This window comes from Ambystoma mexicanum, chromosome 7p (genome assembly GCF_040938575.1).
Source record: "Ambystoma mexicanum isolate Mex_15411 chromosome 7p, UKY_AmexF1_1, whole genome shotgun sequence".
NCBI classification, from domain to species: Eukaryota; Metazoa; Chordata; class Amphibia; order Caudata; family Ambystomatidae; genus Ambystoma; species Ambystoma mexicanum.
This window is the reverse complement of record NC_090939.1, coordinates 165,890,469-165,909,780: the sequence shown is the minus strand read 5'-3', so window position 1 is coordinate 165,909,780 and position 19,312 is coordinate 165,890,469. Positions and strand designations below refer to the sequence as shown.

Genomic DNA, 19,312 nt, shown 5'->3' with positions numbered 1-19,312 from the left:
CTGTTCTCTGTTGGTCATACTAAACCAAAAACAACTCGCATTGCTTGCTCAATGCAAGAACCACTGGGGGAAGTATTGTAAATATGCATGAAAGCAAGTGATTAGTTACTATAAATGGAAGGTGTTACCAATGTTATTGTATGGTCAAGAACGTTACAAGCTGGACTGAAAGAAGCATGAACGTAGGGAGAGTACCTTTTGGGAAAAGCTGATAAAGCTACCCATGGCCACGCCGTATGTGTTGATTAGACAAGAATTAGGGCCGGTGTCTTGGCAGAGATTAGCCCAAATTGCAACGGTGAGGATCTACAGTTTGATTCTGGTACCACCAATTAGATACTTATTTGAGGACCTTAAGTCAGTACTTGACTCAACATCCTTTAGGCCTGTTCCAGAGTTTTGCGGGGAGTGTGACCTCGTATTGGATAGCCTTTGACTTAGACTGGGATGTTTTCGAATCAAAGATTTGGAAACGTACTTTGGGACTCCCTGATTGTGTTCCGATCGTCTCCCTACGATATGAGTTTGGTCTGTCTTCACTCAGATCATGGCTAGCCTGGAAGTGGCTTACTCTTTATAGGTCAATTCTTGATCCCCCTAAGAATTCACTTTTCAAATATTCTGATGTAGAGCGGGTACATGGCAATAATGTTTTTCTATGTAGGTTAGAATCAACATGTTTGGAATTGTTATCCCGTTGTGATTCTGATGCTGAGTCCCTCCTACAGAACCCTTTAAAAGTGAAGAAGAAATTGAAACTGGCTGATGGATTCATACGATTGAGGAGATGCGGGAAACTAAAAGATCAGCTTCCCTCACACTCTTAGATAAGCGTTTATCGTTCCTTCCGGCTTATCTTAAGAAGTCCCCTAGCTTTTGGTTTAGATCTGCTTTTTTGAGATTTCATTTAAATCTACTCCCTACCCTGGAATTACTTGCTATAAGGGATAAAGAAGGGGGTACTGCTCCAATCTGCGATAGATGCTTAACTATGGAAGTTCAGACCACTAAGCATTTACTTTCTAAGTGCCCTCGGACTTGGAGTGTCAGGGCTAGTTCTTTTGGCAGATTTGTTCATAATGAGTCTCATTTAAATTCTGATGATTTCTGGGCGAGGTTATCGTCGGGCATTGAGATGGCTTTATCAATTGAAGTGGGTAGAGTTTTAAAGGAATGGAAGCTAGTAATAACTTGAATTCTCTTTTGTAAAAAAGTTGGTTGTTAGATTTTCTTTCATCTTGTCTTTTTATCTTGATTTTTTTTATTATGAGATATGTGTACTTAAAAGCTGTAAAGGTTTGTTTTTATTGTTTATGTAATATTTTGTCTGTGAAATGTGTTAAAAGTCAAATTGTGGCTAATGCACTTTAAATAAAATAAAAAAAAATAAATACACGTATTGGATAGTGCAGGATTCAACAGGAACAGCTTTATAAAAAATTCTGAGAAAGTTTCCCCAAAAATTCAGTTGGACCAATGGAGTGGTGACCAAGATTTACTGCACAAGTACAAACTGCACTCATAATTAGCTAATCAATATAGACACTATCGGAAATTTCCAGAATACATTGAAACATTTCCAAATTATAAATATTGTTCTGTGTTCATGAGATTTCAATTTAATGTATTGGGAACACTAGAGAGATGGGATCGAAATTGGGGTCTACCAGAATCTGAGTGGATATGTAGAATGTGCGGAAAGAACTCTTGATATCACTGAAGCATTTGGTCTCCTGTTGTCCTGCAATTAAATCCCATAGGGTGCAATTTTAGGTAGATTTGTGGTTCTGGAAGAAAGGCCTGAAAGCGATTGGTTTTGGCACCAATTCGGTGGGAGGGCGAAATACTTTACTGACAATCACACTAATACGGTTTTTAATTACAATTTTAATTTATATTCATGACATTTTAGGAGAAAATGTTTACATGTAAAATTATTAATGAAATGAATTTATAGATAAGAATGTGAATGACAGAAATTGAATGGCGATGTTATTATAAAGATAAATGTAATATGAAGTAATGTGTACATTTTTATAAACGTGTTAAAGTTTTAATAAACAAATGACACAATAAAAACATTAAAATAAAATACTGTAGATTCTATTTCTCTGCCACGCTCACCCACGAGCTATCTTCCCCTTGTGCGTTCCTTCTTTCTTCCTCTTATTTTCTCTATCCTTCTTTTGTTATCTTCATCTTACAATCTCGTTTCCCATCCCTTTTTTCTTCAATATCTGGCTTCCTGACCCGCTTTCGTGTCTTTCATTCTCTTGGCTTTGCTTAAGTGTGGTCCTGATGTCTCCTGATCCACTGCGATCGGTCACTTTAAACATGACTGCTTCCTTGTTACCTAGAAAGGACAAGCTCCATCCTTTCTCTGCTGATCACACACTCTTATCTGTAGTGTGTATAAGTCGTGCAACTAGCATAACCGAGATCACAGCATGTCAAGCTGGCCCAATTCGGGTGCAGGAAGGATCAACCAGTCCTGAGTTTTCGGTTCACATCAAAGTCTATTTTGGGTTTTGTAGTCTTTGATTTATAATCTGTACAAGAATTTAACATGCTTGTTGGCTCACATCAAAGTGTATTTTTGTATTTGTAGTCCTAGATTTATAACCTGTACAGGAACACAACATGACGTGCACTAAAATGCTAGGAGTTTCATGGCATGATTTGAGGAACCTATTTCAGTCTCATTTTAAGAAACAAAAGTGTGAATGAAGGAGGTTGCTAAGAAAAATTGCCATTATTTATTTATTTTTTATTTTTACATTTATAGCAGCGCTCTAAATCCTTGGGTATGCTAGTTACAGTAGCATTATGAAGGAAGTCATTGTATGTACAGTCATAGGTCATAGTAGGTAAATGGCAGCGAGTGTTCATGGGCTCAGGTTCACATAGGTGTGAGAAGTCAGGTTTTCAGCTGTCTACAGAAGGTCCAATAGGATTGCTCAGCTCTTAGCGCTGGCGGGTAGTTCGTTCCAGCGTTTCGCTGCGATGACAGGGAAGCTAGATCACCCAGCTCTAGCTCGTCGAAATCTTGGGGTGATGAGGCGGTGAGTGTAGTGGGATCTTGTTGGTCTCAAAGCCTGGGCTTTTGTGACTTTCTGTACAAGGTATGGGGGGCAGAGTTAGAAAGGCACTTGTGGGTGATAGACTTTTTGAATATTATGCGATCTTGTATTGGGAGCCCGCGTGCAGCTTTTCTGGCAGCCGATATTTGCTCACGCCTGGGAATGTTAAGGGCGGCACAGAGGGCATTGTGTGGTGCCTGCGAAGAGAGCATTAGTTTGTCCACATTACGCGCTTCACATTTTGTATACATCGTTGCATGCAGATACTGGTGTGTGACAGAAGAGTTTGACCTCTGAATTAAGTGGACACATCTCTTGGGGCCAGGTACACATACATGTAGATCTCCAGAGAGCTTGGCGCCACCTGCCTACATGCGTTCAGGTTCTGGCTGGGACCAGTCTACCTTTCATCCTTACGCAGCCAGTAAAATGAGTACGAATTAGGTCCTCAATATAAGTAGTGTGGATTTTCACAGTGGATTCCAGACGGTGGTAATTAATATTTCCGCTGGTCGCAAACCTGAAAATGCTCCCTCTTGCTGCATTTGCACTATAATGCCAGTTACTGGGTGCATTCTCTGATAGTAGTGCCCAGTGGTACTCAACGTCATACACCTTTTTTTAAACCCCATTCCCAGCCTCTTTTTGAAGATGGAAATTGATTATGTACAGTATCGGAACATACCACTACAGTGCATTTTGTTTTTACCAACACAAGGGTCAAATCTGACCCTTTTATGTATTACGTCGGATCGCTGGTGAAAAGGTGAAAATCCGAGATGCACATTTTTCGGATCTATGTGATTTTAACAAATTAATAAAGAGACAGTGAAATAACAACTACACTTTTATAATGAAAAAATATCATTTTTTTAATTTGGGAGATCCCCTAAACCTCCCATTTCCCCATGCTTTTAAACCCACCCCAACCTCATCTACAAGCGTTTTAACCCCTTTCCTCACCACAATATATATATATATATTTAAAATTCGATATTTTTTCGTTATTATTCTTTAGGTATTAATGTTATTCTCTGTTTTCTATTCGGTAAAATTACTGGATACCCATTATGCACCCCTTACAATGGCTGATAGATTACTCACTTTCCTGTAAGGAACCGATCCACTTGCGCGCTCCTGCGCAGGAACAAAGAATTAAATACGTATTCTGGGGACCTTTTCCAATGTTTACCACCAGATTCCAGGAGCTTGGAGAGGGATTTCCAGGCATGAGCGAAGATGTCTTCTTTGTAAAATCCCTTAGAAATTGGGGACGGGTAAACCTTTATTTCCAGGCTACTCAGCACTGTGTAATGATACAATCACGTTTCAACAAAATGCAGGCATGGCACAGAAGGGGGCAAAAGGGATCTTTTCTGGGCACGCTGTCGAGAAGGGAACCAATTCGGTCTTTCTTTGACCTTGGTCTGCTTTTGGCTACATATTTCTTTGAAACTAATGAAAGCAGACGGATGAAGTGCTTGTGAATTTTTCAAAAAAGGTAGCAGGCGCCCCTCTCCAGAAAGAACATGGCATGATAACCTGTTCTGTGTTTTTTTTCCCCACTTTGAGAGTTCGCAGCCATCACTTTTTGCTCACTGTACCTTTCACAAATGGGAAATGTCCATTTGCAAAAATGTTTGTGAATTTTAACTGTTGTACACAGTTAATGGCAGGTGGAATGCCCTTACTCTCTACGCATATAGGAACTGTTAATACTATTCGGTATTATAATGATGTATATCATAGCTTTATTTGAACTATTCTCTATATTATGCAACTGCATATTAATTGTACTTAAATATATGTTGCAGATTTGATATGTTTGCGGAGTGTATAATGTTGAATTTCAACCATAGGGCACTCTATAAATAAGAAATAAATAGAACAAATGTGTACCACCACCACCATAGGGATAGAGGTAACATTTTACTGTTTGTTAAAGGTGATATTGCAGCTTGGAATCTTGTGGTATTTAGCACTGACTGTATTTCTTTGGAATACCGCTGGTGGTATTCTTTCAAATGTTTGGAGTTAAAACTGGAGGTTTGTGAAATACATATTGTTACCACCAAAATTCGAATGAGGCTCTTGCTAGGGTAATAAATAGGATGTGCTATTAACTATGCAATGACAATGACCTATAACAGGGCTCTGTAACCAGTTGCTCCCTACAAGTCCCATGATCCTTTGACACTGAGTATGATTGTCAGGGCTGATGGGAGTTTTTGTCCACAACATCTGGTGATCCAAAAGTTGCAGATTCCTGTCCTGTAATATGCACCACTCTGGCCTGCTGGAGCATGAACACGAGAACACTCAGATAATAGTAAATAATATGGCTCCCTCAGATTATGGCAGGGGTCTGAAACCTGTGGCTCTCCGGATGTTTTGGACTACAACAACCATCAGCCTTAACCAGCATGGTGAATCGTCAGGGACCATGGGCATTATAGTACAAACATCTGAACAACCACAGACTGCAGATCCCTTGATTATGGGGAACCCTACCATAGTCCCACGCCTGTATATTGCAGGCCCACCACTGTCCACCAGGTGAAGTAAAACTGCAAGAAAGAGTCACATGTCATCAAACAGAAGCACATGAGTGGTGGGGCAAACACGCAGGCATCAGCCTTCAGAGTAGGTTCAAATGTAGGATGCAGAATAGGTAAAAGATGGGGGTTCACCCTAAAGTCACTTCTAGTGTGCCCACTATGTGGGCAACACTTCAATGCACAACAAATCTGTGACATTCAATTTGCCGTAGAAATGTGTATGAAAGCCACTACATTTAACCATGTTATTTGTAGGCCAGCAGAAGAAGGAAGTTGCAGTTGTTGGGGTAAAAAAGTTCACCTTCCTAAAAAAGCCGGCATTTGTCATGTAAGTGCCTCTTGCCGTGAGTGCCTTGCAGCCGACGGAAACTTCCCTGGAACAAGAGATGATCAAAAGTTAGAAAAGTTCTACGTGCTCAAACGGCCCTCTATAAAGAGCCCCTTTGCCCCTTTCTGGCGATCTTGTATATCCGTAAACTTCTCGCTGTCCTGTCCGCTCAGGCCCAGCCATGGCAAACCCTTGTTTTTCGCAACCCTCTGAATGGCCTACATAGGAGACACATCCACTTCAGTATTGGTTCAGAACCACCTTGCCCCATGCCATCCATGCTACCTGTAGTACCAGACAGGTGCACATGCGCAAAAAGCTCCCCGGTTCAGGCCTCTATTGGATAGTCTTGGTGGCACCCGCCCTTTGAGGTCATCTAGGATGCCAGGGCCAGATTAGGGCCCGGTGCCATGAGATCAGGCCACATCAAACTCGTACCAGAAGACCTCCAGTGAATGCCAGTGGTTAAAGCTTCAAACGACTATTATGCATCGTGCACGTGTGTCTACCTAGACACCCAGGCATTCCAAATCAGACCACTATCATGGTGAAGCCTGGCCCACATCTCTCCACCATTACGCGCAACATCCATCTCGGGAGGATAGCTCAGGGTCAACGTGCTCGCCTTGGAAGCAAGACGACGTGGAGCACCACAGGTTCGATCCCCGGGTCCATGCATAGAAACCTCTGGGTATTAAGTGCGTTATAAATAACCCATCATATCATATCCAACGCACTAACACCATCCTTTACGAAGGCTATCCAGGTGTTCGCGTGAGATGCAGAAAAGGTAAAATATGGGAGTTCAGCCCAAAGTCACTCATAGTGGTGACCACTATGTGGGCAACACTTCAATGCACAACAAATCTGTGAGATGTGATGGTGTCGGCATGTGGTGTCACTGCAGCAGCAGTGCCAACATTCAGAAACCCCATGTGAATACCCCTATGAAGTAGGTGCTTGGCAATCCTGATGCGTGCAGAACGTCCAGTTATCCACGTAACCTGTGGCATAACGTGCACCACCTCATAAAAAGCCATTCCAGGATTGGGGCATGTTGAAGTCTCTTACTGAACTATCCCACTCATTCACCTGGATCCACTGATCTACTGATCTGTCCACCAGTTGGCACTCCAGTCCCCTGTCAGAAGAGTACCCTTTTCTCTGACCGGTAATAGCAATGCTAGTTTTCCTTCACCCTTTGGTACATCTGCACCTTTTCTCTTCTGCTGTTGCTTTTGTAAATCTCCCCCCTTTCCTCTGGCTCTTTTGATGACTCCATTGAAGACGCCAAAGAAAGATCGAAGCAAGCTTGCTTCACTGCTCTGTGCTCACAACCGAGGCCGATAGAGGCACCACACAATTGTATGTATTCGTTTGGAACCATGTGGTAAAAACACTCATAAGCCACTCATCAGCGAGAACACAGACATTTTAGAATCTCAAACATCATGATACAATAAAAACGACAGACCTGAGCAGAGGCAATGGCCGATGCATTTCGGAGCATGCCGCCATCTTTCCCCCAGCTCTGTTCTGTCCCCTTGTAAAGGTGAACTGCAGCACATTTCAAGCATTCATGGACCTTTTCATTCATTCCTGTGGGGGTTCAAGACTTTCCCTGATAAACCCTGAAATGGAGTTCCCAGCCCTTTAAGATTAGGTAGCAATACCCTTGAGATAAACATCAATAATCAAAACGACTCATTTAGTTGGCAAAAGGAAAACTGTTTTAATATCCATTATCTAAAACAGGGAGTACAACGGACATCAACAGATGTCTCTCATCATGATCTCAATGCATTTTGAAAAAAAGCTTGCTTATATAACAAAGAATTGTCATAGGTGACGTTAACCCACGTACTACTAACGTCATTTTACGTGGCAAACTACAAAAACCTAATGGTGAGTGTCATAGAGTCTAAGAGGATCCTCTAAGTATACAATCCATACTTGTCTAGGGCAGTGGAATAATGTGATAGGCTTCTTAAAATCAAGTGTGGCAACTAAGCCCTCCCCTCAAACAGTTCACTATAAATGTCACTAAATATACAAGGTTTTATTGGCTACACAACTATATGACGCTTAATCATGCGGTCCTCTATCATTGGTTGGCTTCTAACCCCCGTCAGTACCTTCCCACCTACGTATAGTAGCATGCAATCTGAGTGTCCAGGTGCTGGTGAGCTCGTCTTAACCATAGCTTCCCACCAATTAGCATATTCATCCATCATCACCTCACAGGTCTGCTGTCAATTAGGACTTTGAACTTGTCCTTGGAAGTGTTCTGTGCTCTGAAGAATTCAAGAGAGTGAAGGCACGCTCTGCGTTCATGCATATGTGTGACTGCCATGCTCATCCAACTTCTTCCCACGTGACTGAAGACCAAGAAATTGAGCTTCTAGTGTATTCAAATCCTATTTCTAATAGACCTCAGACATCTTCTTGTTTTCTGTCCATGCCTTCTGAACAGAAGCTTAATTCTTTCACACGGTTTGTATCCAATGTCAGCTCGCCCTAGCCTGATATGGCCTTGGCCTCTTGGCTCATCCAGTATCACATTTCTAAGATTTGCTTTTAATTCACTTGTTTTCTAACTGCGACATACTGGAAAAGAGGTCTTCCTTCTTTTTCTCAGCTCTGCTATTGTACGTAGTGGAAACATCCTTTCTTTACTTACTCCAATATATATGTACATGTTGGCGCAAGCCCCAATCTATTCACTATAATAGCTAGCCTCAAGAATACTTAGTCTGCTTGTGGTTCCTTTCATATTTACGCATGTAAATGACTTCATATCTTCAACCTTTCTATAACATAAGCCTCTTCATCCTGAGCCTGAAATGTCACTTATCTTCAATACTTTCTTGATGCCTTATAGAATTGCCTGAATTCTCTAGTTTCTGCATCTCTTCTATGTACATCAGTCTTGCTTCTTGTGACGTCACCAATCTGCTCTTCCCTTCATTTGTCCTGTTTCTTCCGGAGTTTCATTCAGACGACCATCGTACTGTTTTGCGTGCAGGTCGGGTTTCTCAACAGAAACTTGCTTACAGGATGCTCTTAGGTAGCTGTAGTTTCAATGGTTCTGCAAGTGTCTCACACTTTGGTTCCCAAGATATATGCAATATGGGCGAAGTGATTGAGGTGGGGGTACTTAGCTCCTTCTCTACACTCCTGACCCAGTGCATGACATGGACACAACCCCAGAAGTGCACAATCATGGACCCTGCACAGTCAAAGGCTCCAATAGCACCATGTACCTTCAAGCTACCCGGATGGGCACCTTTGCCCGACCATCTTTGATATAGCCGCTGGTTTAGTTGCAGTCCTTTTTAATTAATTTCAGTGAGCATAGCAGGGCTGGTCCACATTCTGAGCAACCTGATTGGCTGCTCTGGAAGATTGGTTGCTAACATAGCAACAACACCCTTGCCGGCAGACGCAATCGGGTTGTAGCGGCCTGGAGCCCAAGTTATTGCAAGGACTTTAACAATGGGCCCTTGTGCCTTTACCACCCGCACATAACATGGCCACCATTAAAATGGAAGGTGGATTCCCATGCAGAGCTCCTCTTCCATTTGCATTGTGGTCAAGGATGCAGAATTAGAGGAATCAGATAAGTGGGGTGGAGAGTGGTGGGGAGTGAAGATGCAGAGACTGGAGGGAAGGGAAGAATATAGGGGTAACCTCACTCATAGCTCCAAGCTTGCTCAGCATGGAGGCTTGTATCATGGAATTCAGCCCACAATCCGAGCAAGCTGAATGCCCGCGGCGCACACTCTGGGAGCAAATTATCTGTCACTCTCCGTCTGAACTCATATGTGACTTTCTAGTAGTTCTACAATATCAGGACTACCTTTCTTTTCATTACGCCGTCTACAGTTCCGCCCACTGACTGTTAATCTTCATTGTTTCATGTTAACTATCTTGCTGCTCCAGTATGCCTGTTTGTTCTATGCTCACATATCAGTATTTTGTCAATATCGTATGCTGTTTTCATGCTCCAATGTAGATGCCTGCGCTGATTATCTTTCTCTTAGAAAGACTGGCTCCACCTTCTCCAAGTACAAACATCTCAATGGGCTTGCTCTGATGTCTCTCTCATATACCCAAGACTAAGCTCTATACAAGTTCTGAGTAAGGCGGCCTACTTTGAAGTAAGAGCTCAGTAACGGTAGATTAGTCAGACACCTGGGCAAGACAAGAGGATCCAGCATACTAAAAGCCCTCCCTGCCGGGTCCCATATGTCACTGGGGACCACCGCAGAAACCCAAACTGAGAGATCAGTAGGTAAGTAGCAGGAGCAGCTGGAGAATGCTGTGGTGCCGTGATACCTTCTATACTAGAAAGGAGCCTAGGAGAGAAATGAAGCAGACAGCTCTACACAGGGAACATGGAAAGAAACCTGTGCAGTGTCCATATCAGCTTCAGGATCCCACGTGTCAGCAGAGATCCCACAGCACTTAGCAGACCAACGGGAAGATCCACAGCACGGATGGCAGCAGAACTTCCAAGACACACGAGGTTGCTGCTGAGGTGCCATGAGTAGCCAGGCCCAGAGCCAAGCAGCGAAAGCGAGACTTCCATGTGGAATAATGATGCCCACACAGGCTTAGGAAAACTCCAGAAGCTGCAAACCCACAACACTTGTGGCAGGGAACCTTGCTGAAGGCTCCGCACAAGGCAAGCAATGCAGAGCTGCAAGGGGTGAGGTCTAGATATGGCCAGAGACAGACTAGTGGGAGAAGCAGCCATCCAATGAAGCAATGACCATCACTGAGCGCTAGCACAGCTGAAGGGACAGCTGAGACTGAGCAAGGACAAGGCTTGACTATGCAGACTATTAGAGCTGAGGGACTGAGGTCCCATTAAAGAGTTGGAAGTCTGACAAAACTTTTGGTTGTGAGTATTCTAAGAGGCCTGAGAGGCTAGAAAGCCGGGGCCTGCTTAACCGTGAGCTAGGTACTATATCCATACCTAGTGAGCTGGGCACTAGATCACTGAAGAGTGGGTGATGCACAATTTATCCCTGAAGAGTGGGCTGGGCCCTGTATTGCTATTAAGTGAGCAATTTACTGTATCCCGAAGGGGTGAGCTTGACACTATATCCCTGAATAGTGAGCTAGGCACTGTAATCATTGGAAGAGGAAGAAAGGCACTGTGGGCCTCATCACGAGTTGGGCGGTAGCCCTTAAATGGGGCAGTAACGTTGTTACCGCCACATGTACCGCTCCGCCCAATCTCGAGCCTGCCGTGTCTACCCCCAGCTCAGAGCCGGGGGTAAACACACCGGAAAAATGCCAATTTCAGGCTCAATTACCACCGGCGACATTACTGTGCGGTAATTGCGTCACAAATTCTCCATTGGGTCCAATGGACTCAATGGGGAGTAACGGTTACCGCCCAACCTGTGTTCCGGCAGTAATACTGCCAGACGGGTGGGCGCTAACGCAAGTAAAGTTGGGCGGTTTCCCAGTCGGGATACGGCCCAACTCGTGATGAGGCTGTCACGTTGATTGTGGCAATCTGACCGTTCGATTCCCGAGACTGTCATTGGGGCAGAGAAGAGTGCTGGGCACTCTATCCCCGAGGCGATACTTAGAGTAGAGAGCCAGTCTCCCTATTAGAGTGAGAACCCTGACACCTCATAATGTAACCCCTCCTGCCCCATTTTTCTACGGTTGTTGCACAACAGAAACACGTTATAGGACCCACGAGTAGCTTGTCTCGGTCCCACTCCTCATCAGAATAGAAGTGCTGAGGGTCCTACTAGGTATCATTCCTCGTGCATACGAGGAAGACCTCTGATCCGGTGGGAGTTTCATAACCTTTAAGGACTAAGTGCCTGGACACTCTATAGTTTAAGCCACCCTGATGCCCTTTGCTTGAACCTTTCCTGAATAGGAAAACCCTTTTTAATTGCAGAAAAATGCCTGGTCACCTGGGCTTCTATCCCAACCTCACTTAGACAACCATAGACAGAGTAGAAAACATACGTTTGTGTCACGTGTTTTGTTGGTTCGCCACATCCGGTATGTAATTAGCATTTTTTTAGTGTTTCGCTTCGTAGAAAAGACAATCCCTCCGTTGCTAGATTTGGAGGGGGGGGGGTCAAGCTTTCCTTAGGGTGATGATTTCAGAGCCATTTATTGTCGTGTGTAGTTGACTTATCGGTGCAAGGCAATCCCACGTATAGTGAACCTTTCCAACAACTGTGGGTGTAGGAAACACAGTGGGGCAGCGTTAAGTGAGTGGACCATTTTCCTGATTGCATGGTTAAATTGCAATCTTCCAGGAAGGATTGCAGTTGGGTGGAAATTGAAGGGGATTCCCAAAAGCGGCCCTTGAAGTCAATCAGTCATCCGTGTACCTTTATGGCCGCTCCCTTGCCAGACACCCCCACTTCCCCAAAGCTTGGTTCATTCTACATAAATCTGCACCATAGCTTAACAGGTCCTCAAGTCCAACGTTCGGGAATGCCCCTAGGTGACACCAGGGAGCCTAAAGTCGTCACAAAAAGCAGCTGCAAAAAGGAGTGATATTATGTGCACGTTGGTGTGTTACTACTCCCAGGGTGTGGCCCCACCTTTGCTGATATCAGCCGATTACTCGTGTGTGGCAGCAGAGATAACATTTGTAGAGATTGGTCTAATCTTTTCTGGCGTTTGTGTTCGAGCAGGTGACTATGGCGCATGATCAGCATTTAGAAAGTGCCCTCCTCAAAGGAGAAAATATCCTTCTCCAGGGCAGCAGTTCCACAGTCTTGTGGGGGTCATTCAATGAGCTATACGTATAATGTTAGTTTGTCTGCCAGTTCTCTGTGATGCCCCCACCTTTCTCTGTTTCCCCTACCCCCTCTACACCCTCCATTGACTGAAAGACCTGATTGCACAACCCATAAGTAGCCGCCATTTGATTAACGATTTTTTGGTTGGTCTATATATCTCTTGTGGGTGGACGGGTGAGGCGCGACCATTCGGTGTGCTTATAAACGGACTACTTTTGTTTCAGACGACAGACTGTACTGTTGAAAGATGCTAATAAACATGTTATAGAAAAGAAAGTGCCCTTGGTAGTGTAGCTTCAGAATATCTCACTAGTGAGCTGCACGGTTACGGCCTGAAATGCACTTTTAGGGTTTTGAGTCGGATACTTTCCATATGTAATCAACCCTCCTCCAGACATCCCATTCTGGTCCACTAAGAAAAGTTGAGCCATGATCGTTCACCATCTTCTCAGCCAGAAGGCACCTAGAAGAGTTTCAGTGTGTGGCGCGGCACTATACCCCTGATAGGACACATCTCGGTGAGGCAAGAATTTGTACCATAGAATGACTCGTGGGATACCGAGGTAGGGCAGGAGACCAAGAAGATCCCTGGCAGGTAGTGATTTAGTGTGCTATAGAGGAGCACAATGGTCACACCAGAAAGAGCTGCATGCCAAATTTCATGTGGATGCATTGAGTATTCGAAACATGCCTAATGATCGATGCAGTGGATGAAGAAGGCATATGACAATGGAGACATTTGAGAGATTCAGGAAATGTACACATGATGTGAGACATGAAGTTATCTGCAAGCAACCTTGGAGAGATTTATCTCAAGACTTTGCAAGGAGGAAAAATCAACATTGGCCTAGGTAGTGACACTTTCCTCTGACAAATGCCACCTGCTGATTTCAATGCTACTCTCTGACAGTGCTGGAGCTGGGTTTCTGTTTCTTGGAACACTGTTAAAGAGCAGTGCTGCCCTTGGCCTCTCAGTGCCTGTGAAGAATTCGACCATTTGCGTGATCAGTGTGCGCTCGCCTGGGCTTTTTTGACATGTTTAATTAAATGGAATAATGGTAGACCAACCTCAGGAAAATATGTGGGGCTAATCCACACACATTTTCCTATGCTCAAACCATGACCAAACATAGACCTGTGTACTCTGGGCTGGACAATGCCTACAGGCACTGTCCACTCCTCTCATACTTAGCTGGAATGTGACAGCCGAGGAATGCACAAGGTCATCTCCAGGAAGGGGGAGGACTAACTTTATTTATTTATTTATTGGGCATTTGTATGGCACCTATACACAAGTGTGTCCAGAGGCCACAAGCCAACAAATGGGTGAGTTGTGCATAGGAAAGAAAACAACAATGACAGTTTTAATGGCCTTGTGACAGTCCTACTGTGCAAGTGCAAACAAAGTTGATAGGTGCAAGTGGAGGGCTGTGGTGGGGTGCAGGATGCATGATGGGGGGGTAAAGGCTGCAGTGGGGTAACAGGGGAGTGAGCAGTGCTTAAGTGGGCCAACAAGGGCAAGTGCAAGGGGAAAAACGGGTACAGCAAATTATGTGCGGGGGACAGGGTGGTCCAGATTCTGGCTGGTTCGGGAAGGTGCCTGAGGCCAAGTGCTGGTGAGGGATGCTGGGGGAGACTGGTGAGGGGTGGTCTGGCCCCTGTATGACTCAGGAGGGACCAGGCACCAGTCGCAGCGACAGGGGGACATTAACACGGAAGGGGGCAAGGGAACGAAATTTCACCCTGCCATGGTCAGCTTGATTAACTGACAAAGTCTCCATGGATCTACCCTTCTCTTTTGTTAGGCTCTGCAGCTGGTGACAGCAATTATCATACCAATCGAACATACTTCAAACAGTATTGTTTTTCAACACTCCAGAGTGTCACTGAGGTCAGGGGCTAGTGCAGCATCCTGAAGGTCCTAGGCCTCGGCACAGCCTCTAACTGGCCAAGTAATTGTTCTGGCTGTTACCCAGGTAGAGGCTAGAAAACTCCTCTCCTGCTGGAGGAGAAGAGACTAGTGCTGGAGGAACAAAACAGTGGGACAAGGTTACCATAGAGCTGCACAAGCTGGCACTCGAAGAGAAGAAGGAGGCCAACTGATCCTCCTCTAGCGAAAAAAGCAGTAGTGTCTCAAACCAGTGTGCCTGGGATAATCCACAGCACAACATCCCCAAAGATTTAGTGCAGGGTTATGAAGTGGGCAAGGATATTTCTGACTGGCTTGAAGCGCATCTAGCTTGCTTTTCGGCTACAGGAGGTGGTCAAGGTACTGTGGGATGCAGCCCTGATGAGTCGCTTAACAACATCAGGGACTGATGCAATTATTCAGTTAACTCCTGAGGAAAGGCCTGTTTATGCAGCGCCATCTTAACAGTTTTGGAGGCCCGGGGCACAGACAGCCTTGCCCCCCCCCGAAACCCATGTAGCCCCCCAAAACCCATGTCCTACTCCCACCCCCCTCCAAACCCATGTCGCCCCGCAACACGACACCCATGCACGCTCCATATCACGAGTCTAATTCAACAGATACTCCTCTAAGCTTTAAATGGATTATCTAGTTGTTAATAAAATATAAACATTATTCATCTGTGATGCTATATTCCTCAAGAGAATGCTATATTAAGGACATTTCACTTTGTTTTTGTTTCGAATAATATATTTTGTAAGAAAATAAAGGAAAGGGATTTTAAGCAAGCATTTATTAAACAAAATGAAAACCTAACAGTTCAACATGAACTTTTTTGCCTGTATGAATGTGTCCAAAGAACAAGCACTTGGAAAAACATTAAATAAATAAGGCAGTACAGAAATGACAAAAGCATATAACAAAACATCAAAATTCACTTGGCATTTCAGTTCACGCCCACACGGCTAACAAATTCAAGTAATCCTAGAAAGAATGAGATGACAGTGAGGATATGCTTTCTACACCACCAACATTAACTATGTGTTTCCTTCTAGATTTGCGTTTTGCAAAATCATTAATTATGTCTGAAAATTCTATCTTTTGAACCATTTCAGATTCAATGCTTAACAGAGCCAAAGAATTCAGCCTGGCTTGAAGCATGCGATTTTGTAGCTCACTTTTTATCAACTTCAATTTTGAAAATGAACGCTCCCCACTGCAATTTGCCACCATCATAGAGAGGAATATTCTTAATGCAATTTCTAGATTTGGGAATGCAATGCCAAGCTTATCTACACCTCAGCTGCTCCTACCAGCGGTGGGCATAGTGCTGCGGCATGCATTCCGACTGCACTACAGCATATAGTGGGAGAAAGCTCAGGGGCCACAACAACTTGCCTGTGAGGCTGTGACCCCAGTGAAAGGGTAAATATGCAATGCTGGGCAAGCCAGTAGATTACACCGTGTAGTGGGGCAAGGAGCTGCAGCCAGAATTTGCCTCCGATGTTGACGCTTATCTTCAGCACGTGCTTGAATGCCATTTAAACGAAGAAGGAGGACATTTGTGTGCCCACAAAAAAAGGCAGCCACATGCACTTCAGAATACATAGGATTGCCTCAGACCTGTGGAGCCAGAAGTGGCAATTGTGCCTCATAAGAAACAGTGTGTGCCTGTTAATGGCCGGGGGGTGGTGCACAAGGAGCCTGGGACGCTGCAGAACAGGGCCAGCTACAATACTGGTCTCTATCGTGTGAAAGATTTATAATATATCATCAAGGAACAACATGAGCTTAAAGAGCAAAAGACAATGATATGCGCCATAGCATTCCATCAATTGTATCCCAGCATCTTCAGCTGGCACTCCCTGTGCTCTTGGCATTGCCACCCCTTACACACTTCTCCACCATCCCAGTGCTGCCTATACTCTCCTTGACAACCGCTGGCATGCCTGTTGCTCCTTTCATGTTCCCCTTCATGTCCCCCGCCATGCAACCTATCCCCTTGATTGACAGGTCCACCAGTGGCAGTTCCCACGCACCATCACAACACCAGTAAACCCCACACCTCTTTTCAACCTCTTGACCGGGTTAATCTCGGCAGCAGCACAGATCCATTGCACCCACCTCATACTGCACCAATGCCCATTTGCCAATGTGAGATATTACCCCCATAGAATGAGCAGTACATTGTTAGCAGTTTCAAATGTACCACCCCGGGTGAGATGATCAGTGATGCGTTCAAGCACCTGAACAGTTTTACATTTGGTATAACATTGATGGGCTGGAAACCAAGGCAATGTGAGGACCACAATACTCTGCATTCTGCATGTGCAATTTACTGGGGATCACACGCCAAACTCATTCTTGCTGATGTACCACGAAAATGAATGGTAACTTCTGTGGCCCCACTGCCCTGTTTCCTCCCCCACCGCATTTAGTAAAATAAGTATCTCTCACATCCTCATCAAGCCAACACCTAATGACGCTACCCTACAAACCACAAGACTACCCACCTTATTTAGAAACACCCCCTGATGAATACAGATTAATTTATTCATGCATTCTGTTATTTTTCTTTGTATACGTATTTAATTATGCTTTCCTTTTGAATTAATATCTGCAAACAAAGATGCCAAAAACAAACTGCTCTTTACAGGGGCTGGGGGGGGACAAACCTGCAGAACATAAAATGAAAGTCACATCAATGAACATTGCTAATCTTCAGGGAGTGAGTTGCTAGTTTATGCTGACGTAACCATACCAACAGAAATGAGGGCATGGTTTGAATCCGGTGGCACACAATATTTTTCAGAGTTCAGACTACAACTCCCATAATCCTACACATTAACCGTGCTGGGTAGTGATTTGGGAGATTTTGTGTAACCAATTAGAAAACAAACAGCTTTTCTGATACTTCGGAGACTCCCATGAAAAGACCCCTCGCCCCCCTCCGTAACCTATGGCTGTGTCAGGGACAGATTAAAGGATTACTTTTGGAAGAATATTGGCTGCTCTGTGTTCATTTATCAATTAGAAAGGTGATTGGAAATGTGCACACGATTCAAAATGAATGGAAGAACAAATGCATCTTTTTCAAAGCAACTGAAAGGTGTGAGCCTTTTTCCGGGCATGTACACGAGTTTGGGATGGATAAAGACAAATTGATTATAAGATGGGTTATTTTCCCAGATAAGCCGCATGTGAGAAACCTTCTGCGTTTGACAACTACCTGCATTTTTTGCGTCCCCTGATGCTTTACTCTACCTTTACCCTGTTTAAAAGGCAGGTTTTGCATGTATGAAATCAGAGGTACGTTTTGCATGAAGTGGCTCCTGCCTCACTGCCACAGCTGACCACAGATGAGATCCTCAAGAGATCCCATACACAGGACCTCGTGGCGCAACGGTAGCGCGTCTGACTCCAGATCAGAAGGTTGTGTGTTCAAATCATGTCGGGGTCAAGTGAGTCTCGATTTCTTGAGCGATTAAAATTAACATTATTTTAAATCCTGTGGTCGTTTTGCCAAATACTGCGCAGAGAAGACGCAGAGTTAATCCTTAACTGTTTGATAAACCTATCTGTTCACCCAGAGAAGGACCCCCCAGTGTCCAACGGTTGATGGTTTTTCTTGTGCACCTGGGGCAATCCTGCTGCACACAGTGGCGGCGGAAAGGAGGGAGTTCACAGCGCTGCTAACAGCCACGTTACATGTTGAGGAAACTTGCTGTTATGTCAGGGCACATTGTGGCCCGCACAGAAAACAGCCCCACCCCACTCATGCCAACAGGGGCATGCACTGGGTGTACAGAAATGCACTGGGTATACAGAAATGCACTGTACAAATAAGACGCTTTTAGCTGTTAAATGTGTTTGGGAAGGAAGCAGAGGAACCTGCTGCTATTAATAGTGGGGACTGCGCCCGCTGCCGCCTTTGTGGGCCATCTCTGTTCTCGACATCTGAGGTGGCTATATAATGGGGTGAAGAGCCAGCATCAAACAAAATGGAAGATGAAGAAAACAAATGCGTTCCTGGGTGGGCTTGAACCCTCAACATTGCGCCACAGAGACAGCTGATAACATGATCTTCTATGAGGACATGTCACAGTCTAATGGCAGAGTCCTGGTCAACACAGCACCTTTGCCAACCTACCTGAGACAGAGAGAGCTGAGCAGCAGACAATCAGTCTTCTTCTCACCATCCTTCGTCACCGTCACGAGCCTCCACAGCATGTGTTGCTGCCTGCTGGCTGGCTTGGCTTCAGAAGATGAGCGAGGATGGCTGGCAAGCTGTGGAGAAGTGCACTGCGCACTCCAGCCCGGCCTGCACTGCCATGTGCCGTATTCCCTGGGGGTGGGGAAGGAGGGTAACGCACGAGCAAGAGTTGTTGTCAACAACTCTTGCTTGTGGTCCTGCGTCATCCTCCTCCCCCTCCCCCACTGTTGTTGTACAGTGAATCAATCATGCCATGGCATGGGCATCGGCCCGCCCCTGCTGAGTGCAATCTTCTGACAGAGTCTGAAGTTTGCAAGCATCAGTGCACAGACGGACACAGGACACACAAACTGGGGGGATATTGTATCCCCCCCCCACTTAAGATTGTGGGTGGGGATTTGTCACCCCATCCCCCCATGTCCTAAGCCCATGG

The 19,312-nt window shown here is 44.8% G+C and overlaps 1 protein-coding gene and 1 non-coding gene across 2 annotated transcripts in view; both read left to right on the top strand.

Annotated features, from left to right (window-relative positions):
• The window catches only part of TMPRSS3 (transmembrane serine protease 3), a 185,589-nt gene that overhangs the window by 152,465 nt on the left and 13,812 nt on the right, over positions 1-19,312 (top strand). The gene's annotated exons all lie outside the window — the stretch shown is intronic.
• Positions 18,055-18,126, top strand: TRNAW-CCA (transfer RNA tryptophan (anticodon CCA)). The gene has a single exon. It is a non-coding gene; the product is annotated as a tRNA-Trp (tRNA).